The sequence below is a fragment of the Periplaneta americana genome, chromosome 8 (genome assembly GCF_040183065.1).
Source record: "Periplaneta americana isolate PAMFEO1 chromosome 8, P.americana_PAMFEO1_priV1, whole genome shotgun sequence".
Taxonomy (NCBI): domain Eukaryota; kingdom Metazoa; phylum Arthropoda; class Insecta; order Blattodea; family Blattidae; genus Periplaneta; species Periplaneta americana.
In genome coordinates, this window is record NC_091124.1 from 169679735 (window position 1) to 169699277 (window position 19543).

Consider the following 19543-nt stretch of genomic DNA (forward strand, 5'->3'; position numbering starts at 1 on the left):
AGTCTTAAATAGTAAGACTGATTTGTAGTCGTCTTCGACAGCTGTATGATCAGAAAAGCAACAGACAAATCAGGAAATGACAAACACACAAGCCATAATAATTCCTATTACAAACATCTAGGGGTTGTAGAGGGGACTAAGTAGATGTAAAATAAGTTTGAAGATCGAATCGATTTCACATTTCCCACTCCACTAGAGACAATGAGATCTTGCCAGTGTGCACTACAAGAGTGGTTCCACGTACCGTTATTTATTTTAGGTTATTCTACGACGCTTTATCAACATATAGGTTATTTAGCGTCTGAATGAGATGAAGATGATAATGCCGGTGAAATGAGTCTGGGGTCCAACACCGAAAGTTACCCAGCATTTGCTCATATTGGGTTGAGGGAAAACCCCGGAAAAAACCTCAACCAGGTAACTTGTCCCGACCGGGAATCGAACCCGGGCCACCTGGTTTTGCGGCTAGACGTGCTAACCGTTACTCCACAGGTGTGGACTCCACGTACCGTCTAACGGGTCCCAGGTACTTCACCTTTCTGTAAGACGTACTGGTAGAGTTATGTAAAATTTTGCCACTGGCACTACGTCAGCAAATGTGGTTCCAACATGATGGCGCAACCGCACACTTTTCACTTGCCGTCCTCGAACATCTCCAGCAAACGTTCGGGGAAAGGTGGATAGGTCGAGGTAATCTAACTCCTTGGCCACCACGGTCGCCAGATTTAATTCCTCTCGACTTTTTACTTTGGCGCCATATGAAGAACCTTGTTTATGAGACTCCTGTAGAGTCGGAGGAAGATCTTCATTGTCTCTAGTGAAGTGGGAGATGTGAAATCGATTCGAGCTTCAAACTTATTCTGCATCGAAACGATGCATTTACGTTCATGGATTCCTAATCAAAACTTTATCTACTTAACCCCTTCTTCAACCTCTAGACGTTTGTAATAGGAATTATGAAACACCTTATATATAAGCCACTGGCATGGCTCATCGGTTAAGGTGCTTCCCTGCCGGTCTGAAGTTGAGCTCGGGCGCGGGTGCGATCCCCGATTGCGCTGATTATCTGGTTGGATTTTTTTCCGAGGTTTTCCCAACCGTAAGGTGAATGACAGGTAATCTATGGCGTATCCTCGGCCTCATCTCGTCAAATACCATCTAGCTATTACCAATCTCATCGACGCTAAATAACCTAGTACTTGATACAACGTCGCTAATAACCAACTCATATATATATATATATATATATATATATATATATATATATATATATATAAGCGAAATAACCCTGCAGATTTTTAGAGCGAATAGCTCATGTTGTATGTAACAAGAAACTGTAATACCATATTAGTGGAAAGTCCATGGTTTTCTCAGAAAAATAGGCTTTCTTTTACGAAACGTTTAACACCCTCTTATTCGGTAACTATTGCGAATTGGATCGTGATTTTTGTCCACATCGATAGAAAATCTAATAAAGAATAATTTATTCCTCTGTTGTATTTAAATAACGCGGGCGGTTTTCGTGTAAATTTAATTTACAAACCACTAATTTCAAACAAATGAATGATGTAATCCACATTGCAACATTGTAGCTAGACAAAGGAGCGCGAGGCAATACATGTACGCTGAGTTCGTTGACCTCTTACATGTGTATTGCGATACGAGAGGAGACTTTCTAGCGTCGAGGTTGCCAGACTGCGCGTAGGGGATCTGTGACACGCAACTCATTCCATATCGAGGGTTAGCGCAATAGATCTCAACAGGTCGCAATGCTGGGCCATCCGTGTCCCCCTCACTTAAATTTCATTCCATTCCAATGGTAAGAAATGGAAGTTTGTAAGTTGAGGAAGCAGAAGGAAGGAAGACAAGAGATAGGATATTAGAACATGTGAGAGGGAAGGTAAAAACCAGATGATTATGAGGCGAGAAAGAAGAAGCAAGGAACACAAAGCAGAAGGAAAGGTAAGAGCCAGAAGAAGATGAGTGGAGAAGACGCAAGGAAGAGTAAGAAATAGAATATTAGGAAAATGTCGGAGGGAAGGTAAGCGCCAAAAGATTATAAGGGGAGAAAGAAGAAGTAAGAAAGGTAAGAGATAGAAGATTAGAAAAAAGTAGGAAGGATAAGAGCCAAAAGAGGAGAAGGTGGGAAAGAAGAAGCAAGCACAAAGGGCAAGTGAAAATGAGGAAGAACTGAAGAAGAGGGAAGGTTAAGAGAAGAAGCTGAGGAAGAAGTGGGGAAGATGGTTAAGAAGTAAAGAAGAAGGAGAGGTAATAAAGAGAGCAGTGGTGGAAAACAGGAGATTGAACTAGAGAAGGAGAAGTGAATAGAAATTGTTAAATATAAGAAAATATACAAATATGAAATAAATATTTTCTATACTTTACAAAATTGGACTGCCACGATCTGAGGACGTGCCAATACTCGTATTATACAGTGGGTAATCAAATTATTAGGGACACTTGGTAAAAGTAGGAATTTCATCTTCAAGTTCACATAAAACACACGTAATTTGGATTTTCTCAACTGGAAAAGCTTTATTACTCTAAATAGTGTTTTATAAATAATATTATTACATATTTAATTGTGTAATAATGAATATGGAATGAAATAAACAAGAAAACTAATATTTTGTCACACATCCCTTTGTAGCAATTATAGTTTAACTCTCTTTGGCATACTAGAAATGCATTGAAAACAATTTTTTTTTTAATTTCTTGGCTGTGATGCCACATATTGATCAGTTTTTCTATTAAAGATTGTTTATTTGCAATAATTTCTGAATGAAGTTGCCTCTTCATTAGCTCCCAAATAGTTTCAATCGGATTAAGGTCCGGAGAGTTACCAGCCCAATCCAATGTTGTCAGATAGGAATTTTGTCACTTTATTTGCCTTGTGACAGGGCGAAGAGTCGTGCATGAACACAAAATCGCCACCTGAAACCATTCACGGACTTGTGAAAGAAGCCGTTCCTTCAGAACCTTTATGTATTGATATTGTCTCATCATTCCTTGAACAAAATACAGGCGACCAGTTCCATGACCACTAATCACAGACCACACCATGATGCTTAGAGGATGTTTAACAATCTTCTACATAGAAAGGCGCCAATGAGAGATGCTGGAATCAACATATCTTGTATGACAACCCGTCGGAGGATCAAAGAGTTAGGATTTTCATGTCGCACTCCAACCAAGAAATCATTCCTGAAACCATACATGGTGAAGAAGCGTCTCTCTTGAGCAAAGTAGCATCAATCTTGGAGTGTTGATGATTGGAGAAAAGTGAGTTGTTTGTCATTCAAATGATTTCTTTGTTTGTCACAATTTTACTTTGTGCAAATGTGTTTTATGTACTGTTTATTTCTTTTTTCAGGTGTGTTTTTCAGATGAATCTACCATAGAGATACTTGCTGACAAATCTGTGTTCGTTAGAAGGCGTAAAGGTGAAAAGTACAATAATGAATGTATGACATGAGCAAGGTGAATATGAGACACCTAACTGATTTTGGCTGGAAATTATAAGGAAAGGTAATAGAAAAGCTCGAAATGAAGGTTGGGAAAACAGACTTACACGAGATGCGAGACAGAGGAGTTGTGAGGAAGTGAACCGTATCGATTTCATCTTTGATATGGTTTAGCGGTGAGCTTAAATGAGAGCGGCAATGAACATCCGCTTTCCTAAGGGAAGGAGAAATGCTTCGGTTATTACTAACCCCGGATCGTCCCAGCTAGACTTCTCTTGATCATTTTGCTGTCGTGGTGACATTCTGTGCAGAGGAGATGGATTTGGATCCGTGTTGCAGCAGAGCAGAGGGTCCCTCATGTATTCCCGTCACTCTGCCATACCGTTGCGCTGCTTCTTTCACTTCCCTATCACTTCAGCCTTCTCGCTCGTCTTCACCCACGCATATTTACAGGCTCAGAAATGAGAAATTGCTGGTTCCATATAATAAAAGATCTAGCGTCGCTAGCGACATCGGGTTTCAAGCAACATGATGAAATGTGTAAAGGAACTAGGAGATAAGATTCGTGTTTCTTATACCATAACCAACTTAAGGTCTGCAGACACTACGTTAAGAATGAGTGATGGTATTATTATAGGTTTTAAAGCTATTCCCAGTCTCCATTGAATTAAGGAATAAAGGGGTAGATGGACGACTAGATAAGAGAGGTAGATGCATTTATGGATGAAAGGATGAAATTATAATTGGATGAAGAAATTAATTAATGCGAAATTTTGAAGAAAGTGAACTGAAAAGTAACAAGGTTGTTCTAGTAATAAGGAATCAGTACACTATTTTAATCTAGTCTGATAACTAATTTCAAGCAGAACGGCCACTTGTTTCATACGAATCACATAACAACAAAAGCCGATAATTCAATAAAAATAAAAATAAACACATTAGTATACATATTAGTATTATATTACAATTAAGTAGAATTTACATAATTAAACCAGAAACCGACAATTGAATAAAATGTACACAAAAATATATGAATAATAAAAAACACATTGGGATACATATTGACGTTAAGTGATAAATAAACACGATTTACATGATTACACAGTAAAAATAAGAAAAAAAAATAAAAACAAATATAGTGGAACACATTCCATTAAATATTTGCAACGCGTTAGGTCTGGCAACTCTTCATAAGATATTTTTCTAATTTACATTTAAAGGAAATTAAAGTTCGGCAGCCCTTGACTTCAGGTGGCAGAGAATTCCAGTGACGAGAAGTGCAACAGTGAAAGATGAAGAATAAAGAGATGATGCGTGGAGTGGTATTTCTAGCGTGTTATATTTTGATCGAGTATTTAAGTTATGATACCGTGAAACACTGTGCAATCGGACAGATAAGTAAGAGGGAGTAGAGGTGTGCAAAATTCGGTATAAGAGAGAAAGGGAATGTAACTTTCTCCTCTCATTTAACCTGAGCCACAATAATTTATCGAAAGAAGGCGAAATGTGATCGTAGTAGTGGACATTACAAATGAAACGAACACACGCATTATGAACACGTTGCAGTTTCTGGGATAAATCCACCCTGAGATAACTGAATAAAACGTCACAATAATCGAAATGAGGCATAATAAGAGTCTGTACAAGCGTCTGCTTTAGTTAGCTATTCGCAGTCTCCATTGAATTAAGGAATAATGGACAGATGGACGACTAGATAAGACAGGCAGATGCATTTATGGATGAAAGGATGAAATTATAATAGTTGGATGAAGAAATTAATTAATGCGAAATTTTGAAGAAAGTGAACTGAAAAGTAACAAGGTTGTTCTAGTAAAAAGGAATCAGCAGACAAATTTAATCTAGTCTGATAACTAATTTCAAGCAGGACGCCCAGTTGTCTCATACTGAAACTTAAGGTCACATTGACGGAATTTAAAAATTTGGTAGAGAAAAATGCCCGAAAGGAATACCTAATTCACTTAATTACTTAAGGAAAACTGATGTCACTGAAAATTACGCTGAAGCTTGAAATCAGTAAACCAATTAAATAGGTACTTAGTACATAGATAGGCAGCCAGTTACGTATTTACTGTGGAATAGCAGATAGGTACGTCACAGGTAGTTAGGTCTACACACAAGAATAGAGGTAGGAATGTAAGGAAACAAGAAGATATGATAGGATGAGTAAATCGATAGATAGCATGCAGACAGTACGGTATATACTTTGGGTTCATATCTAAGTAGGTAGTAGAGATGAACAACCATCGAGAAAGCGAGACTAACAGCGCCCGCAAAGCCGAAAACCCGCACGACAATGTTGTATTACGTCTCGTCCTTGACGTAAAAACTGTTGTGAGTGTTCCGAGACTCGAGATTGATCACTCCCGAAGTCCCGAAGTCAAACAGCCTTGAATCGCCACAGTTGTTTATACCTGAGTGAACTTTTATCTACTTCGGAAACTGTTATTATATGTATAAACAATCAAGTAGCCCATTTGAAACATCTATACCTTTCAGTGTATAATAATCCGTTCCCCAGTCTTTATTTAATTACTCTAAGGCTAGGAATTTGCTTTCCATATTTTTAAGATCAAGTGTGCAATCTCAAGTAAAAGGATATTAATGTTATGTTTTATGTTTCTTAGAAATCCAAATTTATTTAAGAATTGTTTTTTTTTTCTATTTATATAACCATAGGTAATATTATATACCTAATAGAACCAGGGCATTTTGATAACTAAGATACAGTTCTGTTTTGTCTTTTTGTCTCATTTAAACGTTTATAATGTCATTTATTTCAAGTATGTATATTATTCAAAGATATGATATCTTTCCACGCCGAACAAACGCTATTTCGAGAATGATGAGCGAGACTCGAAGCGCACGAGAATGACGAGACGAGACTCGAAAGACAAATGCAACGAACACAGCGAGCGAGAGCGGCAGTTAGTTTTGTTCAACTCTAAACCTAGCAGGCAGGTAGGCCTATTTTATATATAAACAGATTTGTACACAAGCAAATAGTATTGCAGGTGAACAAATGCAGTAGTTTGGCAGGTTGGAATTTTGGTATGTTGGCTAGAAACTTAGGTAGAAAGCTACAGTACAACCTTGGATTACGAACGTAATTCGTTTCACAAAATTTCATGTGATGAATTAACAAATAAATACTGTAATTGCCCATATCTAACACCTTCCACACAAGTCAAATATTTAGATATTATTATAGATCAGCATTTACGTTGGGATAAACAAATTGATTTTATGTGTACAAGTATAATAAATACAATTTATAAATTCATAATAACTTACTTCGAAATTTTATCACTAAGGAGGCATTGAGAATAATACTTTTAGCTATAGTACAATCATTAACACAATATGGTATAATAAATTGGGGTGGAGTAGCATCATCTGTACTTAATCCACTAATTTTATTACACAGATTAATAAAAATTTGTCTAACCAAAAATATGGATTACGCAGCAAATTTAATTTATACAGATTTTAAAGTATTAACTGCATAACTCTATTGAAGAAATTTATAAATATAGTGTACTAACTTACTATCACAGAAATCATATAAAACATAAATCTAATCGACATGAATATCGTACTCGAAGACAAAAGTCTACTTTCCCATTAATTGAGCCTAAATGTCATACAAGTGCAGCTCTTGAAAAAGGTGCTAGTTTCGGCCCAAGACTTTATAATACAATTACATATCATTTTCCAAATTTGAAATATTTTAAAAATAAAGATTTCAAAAAAGGAATTTACAAAATTAATCATGATGTATAACATTAACAAATGTCTGTATTTTTTACCCTTTATTTCTGTCGACTATATTCATGTTTTTATTGAATATCACTGGCTTCTGTCTGATTGTCAATTTATATTAATGTGTTTCTCTCTCTTTTTCTCTTTCTTATTTTTTTGCTCTTGTGTGTTATTTATTGGTTTGAATTAAGTTACTTACTGTATTTAATAAACTGTCCTTGTAAATTTTATATTGCATTATTTGCTAAGACCACACCGTACACGAGCCTGGCTCTTGCGGTAGTGGCTAGAAACATGTTTGTTTTATAATTTTAATTTGTACTCACTAGCTAGCTAGCTAACTAGCGAGTTAAATAAATAAAATAAAATAAAATTAAATAAAAAATAACATTCTCTTAATCCAAAACACTCGCATAGCGAAGCGACTTTCTCCATGAAAACTCAGATTAATTCGTTTTCCAAACTTCTATTCAAATAAAATATAGTATAATTTAGGTAAAATGCAATACAGTAGTGCAACACAAATTACTTTACTGTATTTTCTTTTTGACTACCTTTCATCAGTTTTACTGTTTTGTAATCTTCTTGAACATTTAAAGAAAATATTATCACTAGGCTTGGTATTCCAGCTACCTAAAGACTGAAGTTAAAGACACATTGGGTATATAGTACTCCGAACACAGGTAATGCAACGGATAAGGATATAAACAAACACGTCGTCGCTGCGTGTTCGTGGAGTACAGTCAACTCCCGACATTCTGAAGCTATACTAGTAAACACATGCTTGAGCCGTGATGTTCATTTTCGTCGTGATCTTTGCAGTGAATAATAACGTGCATTCGTAAGTTACGGAACTTGAACATATGCGGATGTCACTAGAAATGATTTTATACTGCAATAAATTCCTTCAATAGCACATGACGTCATTGGTGTATGATGTAGTACAAGATATTCCTATTGCATGATATTTTTTCATGTTTCATTAGAATATTGCATGTCGTTCATGACTGAAAACCCACTGATTTTATGTGTAGTTTTCTAGAAATTTCCTAAAATGCAAATTATTTAATTCATTAATTGGAATGTTGGCACTGAACAACATGGTAGGCTATACAAAGCCATGCTAAACGTCGAGTTAATATCTTCATAATTTTCAGATTTTGATGGTACTGGTTCTTTTTGATTACATTCAACACAATTTCTGTGCCTCTTGGTATTGCATTGTCTTGCAGTGCACTTTTTTGTCACTTTTACATTTATTTTACACACTTTATATGTAATGTATATTGGTAGTGAATATGTTATTTCAAATATCCTCAACTATGCCCTGCAATATTACACGCTTGAGCGTCTTACCTAAGACATTTTACCTCTGCAATGAACCTTCAATCAGCCACAAAGATGTAGTTATTTAAATAATGCGACTAGCAAGAGCAGTGATCGATAAGACTACTCACTATGACTGCGTCCCGGTTTTGACTTTCTAGAGGAAGAGGGCAGAGGATGCGTAACTATTTTGAATACGAACGTACTTATTCCTGCGCTGTGACGTCACATATACTTCGAATGAGGCAACTTCATTCCAGTTTATAGGTAGCTGGAATACGAAGCCTAATTATCACTGTCATTAACGGAATCACTTCTGACTGCTTGACTGACTGAAATCTTTTGCTTTGACTAAGAACCTATGCAATGACACCTGCTTTTGCCTCGTTTTGAGGATTTTGCGGAAATGTGACATTGCATTGTCGTTAAACAGATTTATCGCAAACATTGCTACAACCTTATCGGGTTGGTGAATTTGAATATCATTTTGTATTGCTTCCCACTTTTTACACACCTCTTTAATCTCAACTCAAGAGAGGAATTCGTCCGCTCTTTTCTCCTCTTCCTCCTCAGACGAGATTCCTTAAATTGCCTCTTGCTGTTGCTCGCAGATCGTGCTGCTCGTATTGCAAGACATCGATCGTTTATAAACGAAAATGTTTCCTTATTGTTCGCTCGCTTTGCAAAACACTCGCAAAGCAATCACTTGTAATCCAAGGTTTTACTGGTGCTTGCTTTGGCAGCAGATTATGCAGATTATCTGAAAATAATTTAGACAAAGATATTCTAGGTTAAAGACAGAAACAGACATGCGAGACAAGACAGAAGCAAGATAAGGCAGAAACAATACAAGACAAAGCTAGGACGAATGGATGGACTGACAAGACAAGTCTGTATATTGAGAGTGAAGGGATTGAATTTATTTATAGACATTTGGGCTAACATATGCGCTAGTAGGCTCACAGGCAAATAATTGTATTGCTTGTCTTCTTAAATTAAATTTTTTTCCTCAGAGTTGGTGAGATATAGTCCCGTCGCTCTTATTTCCGTCAGCCAATCACGTTGCAGGTCGGCTACATTTAAACGTGTGAGTCTTGTGATTCGCTGCTGATGACGTTATGCACTTCCTAAGAGTCGATATTTACTTAATATAATCGCCCGCCATTTTGGCTCTTTCGTTAGAGTTCGCAGAAAGCACACGAGGACGTTATTTGCCGCTCAATTATTTGTTCAATTACAGTGCGTTTTATTTTATTATCATAGGAGCTACGACACGATAATGTTTAACGATGTGGCAAATAGATTCCTCTTCTGGTAGCTAGGCAACGAAAGAACAAAAATAGCGAACGATACTACCGACCTAGACTTTATAGAGCCTTCACTTCCTAAGACGTAAGCAAAGAGGAGGAGTCACGCCGGAAATAACAGCGACGCGACTATAATATAATATAAAGTGGAACTATTTTAAAGTAAGAGCAGTAAATGATACCGCGTACTGCAAGTAAATGTGCCTCAAATCCGTTTGACTTATAAAAATTACAAGAGACCTACGAGTAATGGAACATTTTGTTCTTGCGAACTCTATATAATATACATAGGCGGTAAAGACAAGCAAAGAGTCATGGAAAATGAATTATTCGTAAAAATATGTTGCAGTGAGATACGAAGCAACGAAATAAATTAGGCAGAAATTCATGTTAGTGACTCTCATGAACATAGTCACGAAATTCTCCGTTTCTAGCTTATTCCCGCGTATATATTGCATTAACTTTTCTTGAATTGGAATCAAGTACCTATTTGCATGCTATCGGAATAGATGACGGAAATAACAAGGGTTCGAATTTGAATACAGTATGACATCCTGCTTACATAACTCTTAACCACGAACAAATAAAATCGAAGACCCGGGAAAAGGATAAAAGAAAGGAGACAAATGTAAGCCCGAAAGCAACGGAGTTCTGGCAATGGTATTGGGGATTGTATTACACGTGAATGAGTAGTAGTAGTAATAATAATAATAATAATAATAATAATAATAACAAATCTTAATTCATGCATTAAGGAGATTATTTTTTTCATTCACATCTGGCTTTCATATGGAAAATCTGGGTGCTGTTAGTGATGAACAAGGGGAACGGTTTCATCAGACATTTCCATCATGTAGAAGAGGTACCAAGGTCGTAAGGATCCAGTAATGATGGGGAATTACTGTTGGTTTCTTGAGGCAGGCAGGAGTATGAGAGAAAATCACACATTACCAAACACTTTTAAGCAAAGTTATAGGATATTCCCTTAAAACAGGCATGTCAGAAATCAGACTCTAAATGTGCAGTTATGTGCGCGGATCGCCGGTCTGTGCAGGTTGCATCAATCAAGGGTTGCTCTTACCCGTTCTTAGCTGGAGGGGTGTACAATAATCCATTCTGCGCTTCTAGGGCTGGACTAAATAGACATTTGGACATTTTAAACATAGTTAGCAGAACGAAAAAAAAAAACATTATTATCAGTGCCTATATTTGACAACTGTAATACAAGAAACTTTAGGCTTACTCAGTTATACTTGACAAAGTAGTGGTTTGTAAAGCATAATTTATTAATATGATTTTTATACAGTATTTGAAGAAAAAAATTTGCAGTAATTTCGAAACTACAAGAAACGAACAAGTATTTCATTTTACGTAGTAGGTACTAATTATTTTAAAATAATAGACCCTACTCTTTCATTATTCGTCAAGAATTATTATTTACTGTGACCATTGGTACACAAATGTTCAAGAAAATATTATACTCCCAATTAATTACATGCAGTAGGACATTGTGAAGTATTTACACTGAAATCATTTCTTTGCTGTATGTCAATATAAATTAATATTAATATTAATAAATATAAATTAAGATTATAATTTAAATTCACATATAGTTCATTTGAAAACGTTGAGAGCAAGTATCGAAAAGTTGGGAGCGTTACTCAAAGAAATTAAAAGTGTAGTTCACAAGCTGAGAAGCGACGATATCCTCTTTATGTCAGATTTAAAGATTTATTAATATAAGTATTTTGAAATAATATTGTGACGTGAAATGGAAAATTTGCCATTATATATTTTTCCAGAAAAATTTTCCGCCTTGCAAATAGTTGCTTTCTTCTTTCTTTACAGCCTCAAGAGCCCTCATATGTATTCCTCACTATATTCTCATCACTTACCAGTTTATGAAATGAAAGCCGTAAGTCGTCTAACCTTTGATGGCTGTGTTAGTACAGACTCCAAAACAACGCCATTGTCAAGTACTTTTGCCGTGAGAGTACTGATTAAGAAATAAGCGCTGGCAAGATCATATTTTGAGAACTTTACTATTCTGATCTAAATTGTCACCTCACAACACTATTACCTCGATATGGGCTGATGAAAGCCTTTCATTTTAAAATAATTATTATTTTTGGCTGAGGAAAACATTATAAAAATTATGTTATATGCTTCGTAATTTTTCTTCTCCGTTATCTGTGAACTCTTCACTTTACTTATCATAACTCATTCACAGACACAGCCAAATCGGCACTCGTACTGAAACTGTGTTACTGAAACAAAACCTGCTGCAGGTATTGTATAGCCCTGTCGCGTTCCCCTCCAAGGCGATTCACTCCCTCCAGGTAGGGGAACAGAGAGTGCACACCGCACAGAAACAGTTGCACAACGTGCGCGACTGCACAATGTGCAGGGTTTTCACATGTCTGCGTTAAAATATGGCCCAAATATTATTTAATGTATATGAAACTATATTTGTTAATTATTCTTTACGTAGTATGATTACATCATTATATCATAAGAATTAATCTAACATAATATTTTATCTGAAATTGCGTATGTGAGATTCTAAATGTCTTTATATATTTTTAACCAGACGTGATAGGAGATTTCTATGGCGATTTTCAAAATCAGCACAACTTTTTCGTTAAGAATCACCTATTTTTTTTTTATCGCAGAGTTATGACAATTTTATCTTTTTTGTTGAGTAGTGTTACTACAAGCCGATATTATGATTTCTAGTTTCTGTTTGAGCACAGTAGTTCAGGAAAGTTCTGTGCTGGATCGCCTATCATTACAGTCTTGTCAGTTCTATTTATTCTGCTTATTTATGGTTCATTTGATTATTACTGTATTAGTATGTATTTTACATTTACATGTATTTATTTATTTATTTATTTTTATTGCTAGTAAGTTTGAAATGAATACAAATTAATAAATACAATGGAAGATAAACTAGCCCACTCCTGAATGAGTAAGACTCGTGCTCAGGAGGGGATTCCAATACAGACAAAAATAAAATTAAAATTGAGAGTGAATACAGATTAAATAGTGTTTAATCTGTTTATACCCAAACTATAAATCCAATACAATTTCTTCTATTTTTTTTTTATTAATTTGGAGAGGATTCGTGATTGAAATATTATTGGAATAAAATTTGTTTAATAATCTGGGACCTTGACTCATGCTATGATAGAAAACTGCATTGGTTTTACATTTTAGTTCAGACAAACGCAGAGAATTCATATTTTTAGTTCTATATTTATGTATATACCTTGGTTTGTGTTCTTTATTTCTTTAAATATTAACTTATATCCAGCCTTGGTTTATTTCTGGTCGTTTCCACTGCGCCATTTGATGAAATTCTCATTCACCTTTAACGTCTGACGATGTAAACGTAACCCAATATGTTTTGTGACGATAGAGAGCGTTTCAATATTACGCAGATCAGAAATGTGTAATAAATAATTTCCCATAATACTGTCATTAGAAACTACTTAGTAAAAGCTAAAAATACGTAATAATCATTTGTAATGAAAGCCGGAGGTCTTTGAGAGACTGAATTCCAACTAAGTGTACCTATTGTGCACGCACGAGAGTCTTGCATTGAGGTGCTGGCAGTTTTGGTATTTGCCAAAACCATAAAAGACGAAAAAGGACGCGTATAAATGGCATTCTGAATTCAACTGACAAACTTAGGTCTTTTGTTAGGACAGCTTCAACCGACTGACTTTTCTATAGGTTTTAAATAGTTGGCATTTGTTTTTATTCTATAGCCGAGGAGAAGTCATTAATGTGTGTGGCCGACAGTTCAAAAAGTATATCGACGATCCTGAACAGGAGAGGAGAAAATCAGCGCGAAAACGCAATTTTTTCCTAAATTTAATGGGGTATTTTTCTGACGTAAAACAGCGGGACTATTTACTGCCAGAAGTGAGGTAATCAGAGCTAGCGTAGGTAGGTACTCCCGTGTTATATGAGCGAATGAAAATAAAACAGTAAAATCAATCTACTTAGGGGAGTGTGATAAAATGCGGGATATTATGATTTTTTTTGACATAAATACGTTTACCGATAAAAGATCCGCCCAAAACTAGGCTGCCATCCCAGAAACCCGACTGACACGTTTTCAGGCGAGTTTTGTCGCGCCTATAATTTCTAAATTACACGACATATTCCATTGTACTCGCAGTAGATAGTGATCGACAAACGAAGGATCAATGTATCCAACGCGACTTTAAGGGGAGAATGTAGGTATCGATAGGTCCTTATCTCCGCCATGTTAAATTCCACTGTATGTACCTTTTTCTCTGAATGTATTTCAGGTAGAATCATGCAATTTTGCACACTAGTAGACAAGAATGTTTTTAATCATCCTTGGATTTTTCAGATTATGTTAGAAATATTGAGATTTCTAACCAAACATACCTACATTCCAGTGGCGGTTTCTCGGGGGAGGGAAGGGGGGAACATCCTCCTCACAATTTCTTATTTTCAAAGTAAATACCAAATAAAATATGTGCCTTGAAATTCGAGAAAGATTCGATAATTTTTAAGTTCACAGCTATAAGAAAAATTCGGTTGATCGAGTTTTAAACGATGCGCACTCATGTGCTGCTAGAAAACTGTGAGAAAGATGCGAGATTGTCTGTGTGGAGGAATGGCACTCCATTCCTCCTCTACTGCAGTTAACACACATAGACAACAGAGCACTAGCGGCCAGAGAAAGAAGCAGAGTTTTAAAGCAAGTGAATGAACGGAGAGGGAGGAGATCCTCCTCTGAATCAGTCATGGGCGGGAAATAGAAACCGACTGGTCGTGCAGCAAAGCTCGCTACTGCTGCCATCTAACGATGCTGCATTCAACCAGACTATAACACATCTAGGAGAAGGCACAACAAAAAGTTTTAACGCAACGCTATGAAAGACATCATGTAAACTTTTTTTAAAATTATAAATCGAAAATATTATTCATTGCACTTTATATAGGCTACTATTCATGGTTTGAAACTTTCGTGGATATTTGAAAGTTAAAGTCGGGTTTATGTAAAACAAAGAGGAAGTAGTTCTACGTAGTTGTCCCCTGAAATTCACTTCTATTCATTGTTTACTAGACAGGGCAACAGCCAAGTTGTCAGTTTTGTACAAATATATTTGAAACTGAAAGTAGGTACTCCAAACTACATAATTTTTAACATAACAAATTAATCGGCCACAGGCAGCTTTGAACAATAATGGTAGTATGACTTTACAAGAACTAACACTCTTCAAAAGCATGTGATACTGTGCTTGTAAAATGTAAATGTGGCAACACAGACCACGTGGGTGAGTGCAGTGTTCTCGCTTTCGTCAGATTATTTCCCATTCCCATTTCCATTTCCGTAAAACGGTTCCGGTTACGAGTTAGTAGCTAGTCTCTTCCAACACGTGTGATGCTGTAGTGTGCGCGAAAAATGCTTCGAGGTTGTGAATTCCCTTGTAATTGTTAATTTGCGCAATTATTCAACAATGAATAGAAGTGAAAACATAATATATTTAGGACAATTTAGGAAACTCAGTTTACAAGAACAGATTATTGCTATGCAGAAGGGAAGGCCAACCCCAACACTACCTGGTCTTACATGTATGCATGTAGGCTAATTTGTAGCATGTTTCATTCAAGAAGGTGTCATTTCGTGCTGTTAACTTCTTTCCTCCTCTTAAGAAATATGCATGAGCCGCCACTGCTACATTCTCCCCAGTTGAAACAGGTAACGTCATCTAGCGATACACGTGAGGTGGGAAGTTGAGTCACGAACTGGCGGGTTGCGTGGTAGCCTAGACCAGTGGTATAGGTCGCGCCAGGGATTTTGGCAGATGGATTTTCTTAATGTGAACTGGAGAGCGAGTTCTCACCGCTGCAAGATCGGCTGTTATCTCTGTCGCAGTGGAATGGGTAGGACATAAGAGTAAACATGCACGCCCAAGTATTTGTGCACTCTGGACAGACACCTCCAAAAACTAAACAAATATTACAGTAGTCTATATGTGTCTTTGGTATTCCCAAGAAACTTGTTCGATTAATTAAAATGTGTCTCAATGAAACTTACAGCAGAGTCCGTGTAGGTCAGTTTCTATCTGATGCTTTTCCAATTCACTGCGGGCTAAAGCAAGGAGATGTACTATCACCTTTACTTTTTAACTTCGCTCTAGAATATGCCATTAGGAAAGTTCAGGATAACAAAAAGGGTTTGGAATTGAACGGGTTACATCAGCTTTTTGTCTATGCGGATGACGTGAATATGTTAGGAAAAACTCCACAAACGATTAGGGAAAACACGGAAATTTTACTTGAAGCAAATAAAGCGATAGGTTTGGTAGTAAATCTCGAAAAGACAAAGTATATGATTATGTCTCGTGACCAGAATATTGTACGAAATTGAAATATAATCTGTTATATATATGGAAATATATATGCATATGGAAATATGTTAATCCTTAGTCAATAGATAAGACTGAGTTTTACGAAATACGAACATTAAGGGATGGAAAATGGGAGGCAGTAATGATCAAAATAATTATACCGATTTATTTTGTTTAAACAGCAGACGTGCAGCCTTTAAATTTAAAACAAAGATTCACTCATAAAATTGGGTTAGACTATTCATCTCATATCTCAGAATTGTTTCTAAAATGTATAAGGAAAGTGAAAAAATTCAATTTCATGTAGGCTACTCCCTTGAAATAACTTATTATTATTATTATTATTATTATTATTATTATTATTATTATTATTATTATTATTATTATTATTACTATTTATTTATTTATTTTTTTTGCTTCCGAGCAGAGAGGAGAGAGAAAGAAGTCGACGATTTTAAAAATTCACTAAACTATATTTAACTAGAGACGTAAAATTTAAAATGAAGGTTACTCTCTACAATATTGGTTAAACATTCTTAGATTTTTTAAATACCATATCCTAAGGTAGTGACGAAAAGGCAGAAGGGAGTGAGAAATCTCATGTCATCGATCTCGATGAAAGTCGATATCTGGGGATCTTTGCGATCACAGAATACGAATAAGGTATTATTTAGTCCGACTTTGTCCCTAAAATGGTGGAGTGGGACAAAAATGGGTGAAAAATTAAATTAGATATCTTAGGGGTTTTCGAGACGAAAATTACGAATAATACAATTTGTGCGAATTCAATATGGCAGTTTCAGTACTATGAATTATATTTAAACAAATTAAACATCGGATATCGCACAGGTAACACATGTACAGTATTTAAGAGGGTATGTAACACCTTTTTATAGGAGGCCTATACATTGAGTAAAATCCAAAGTATAATTTCTACATATTCTGAATTAATGTTGTGCTGGAATTTAATATAGTCATCAGCCAATACCTCTAGATTAATAAACAACTTTTTAGAATCCATAAAATACTGTATTTATTGTGAATGGTAATTATATTTTTCAATTGGTGCAATTTGTGCAGGGAAAATTGGTTTCTCCGATATTTTGTACGATTTCGAATATTTTAAAATGCTTTCTTCTCTGTTCTATTCACAATGTACGTGTGAAGAAATTATTGCCCTTATAATATCCATTACAATCCTATTTATTATACTCTTATATAAATGTAACTTCCGCAGTTTGCAATTTTACCCAATTAACCAAATTATATTTTGATTATTATAGAAGAATCGTAATTTTATTAACTTGAATTGTCGCACCACCAGTAGACGATCCCTAGATTATTACTGGACAAATCTTGTATATTGATCTGGTAAGGGTAGGATTTTCCTTTTAATTAAGAATTACTTTAATTTAGAAAATGTAGGAGCCGTATTGTAAAATCATTGCGAACGGAAGTAATTTACATTTATTAAAGGTATTCTTTGAGTAGGATTGTACCGTGGTGTGTTTCATAATAAGGATAATTGATATGAGCTGCTCTTTATGAAAATATGAACGACTCAGAATGTTATCGCATCTCATTCTCGCAGCTTACACAAACAATATTGGCTCGCCTACTGGAAATGTCATCGAGGTCATCTGCCAAAATCGGTGCCTCCGACTATACCGGTATTCATCTATGGTACTCGTACGCCTGGGGGTTGTTTCAAAGGGTACGCATCCACTTACTAGATATGTATGTAAAATGCTGACGTTTAGTTTATTATTCCAAACCCTCTCTGTTATCCTGGACTTTCGTAATGGAATATTCAAGAGCAAAGTTAAAAAGTAAATGTGATAGTGCATTTCCTTGCTTTAGCCCGCAGTCAATTGGACAATCATCCGACAGAAACTGACCTATTCGGACTCGTTTGACTGAGACACATTTTAATTAATCGAACTAGTTTCTTGGGAATACCAAATTCAATAAGAATATTATATAAATCTTCTCTCTTAACCGAGTCATATGCCTTTTTAAAATCTATGAATAACTAATGTACTGTACTCTTATACTCTCATTTTTTCTCAGAAACCTAAAAACCACTTTCGCAGTCGCAGAATTTGGACCTATAATGCACTTTTTCGAAGTAAAACGCAGCTAGATCGTGACGCTCTTTTCTAACTACCCTCCAATGTTATCGTTATCATGGCAGAGGATCTCTACCTCCCTATTACATGCGTGAATGACAATAACTAAATGTATTCAGGATATTGGAGCAGGATGAGGGATATTATATGACATCATATTTCTTGTTAAAATTTTATTGAGAACAGTGAATATCCTCCATCCACCCTGGACCGGAAGTCTCTTCCATTACGCTGATAGTCTATTAAGTTTCATTTTGCTGCGGAATACAAGGCCGGATTCCGCTTACAACTTCCGTGCAGTTCCAGCAAGCGTTCCTCGTTTAATTCTGAACGAACGTTTCGACCGTCCATTACGATGTAATTGTATTTCCAGTGACAGGTAATCAGTTTGGGTGGCGTACTAAAATAACAACTTCATTAGAAGAACGGTTTCCACAGAGGAACACACTTCGGCATCATTTAACAATACAAAACACTATACAGCATGTAAGAGACAGCGTTGCTGTTTTCTTTGATTCTGGATTCAAAAGTATTGTGGCGTAAGATGTACGACAAAGCATCAGACATTAAAAAAAAACTATTTTTGACAACATTTTATTCCATTGAGAGGCTATTGAAATTTGGCTAAAATTCACATTCCGCTTAAAATAATCTTTCGACTGTAGAGAATATATTACAAATAACATATAGACCTAAGCCCTAACTCAATGCTATGAAATTTAATGACGCCATTTTTAAAACTCTGTTAGCTGGGTATTTAAAAGGCTACGTCCACTTCATTTTCCAGTCTCATTTGTTTCAAATTTACCACATAAAAATGACAATTTAATGTTCATGTTTGAATTTATTAACATAGATATCAGGCTAGAACTTAGACTGGTTAGACAGATGGCAGTATATGGCAAGAATAAAAAAAGTGGGAGATCTCACACTTCTTTCTAGAACGTGATCACAGTTATCTGCCATGTGACCGACACTTTGCCGTCATAGAACGTATATAGAGAAAACTGGAACATGTGAAAAGCCTCGAAGATTGGATAGATGATGTTATATCAACAAAATTCACAACGGTGTCTGTAAAAGGATTCATGATCAAATAATTTTGAAAGCATTTGGAACCGTTCTTCAGATACAGTACTGTG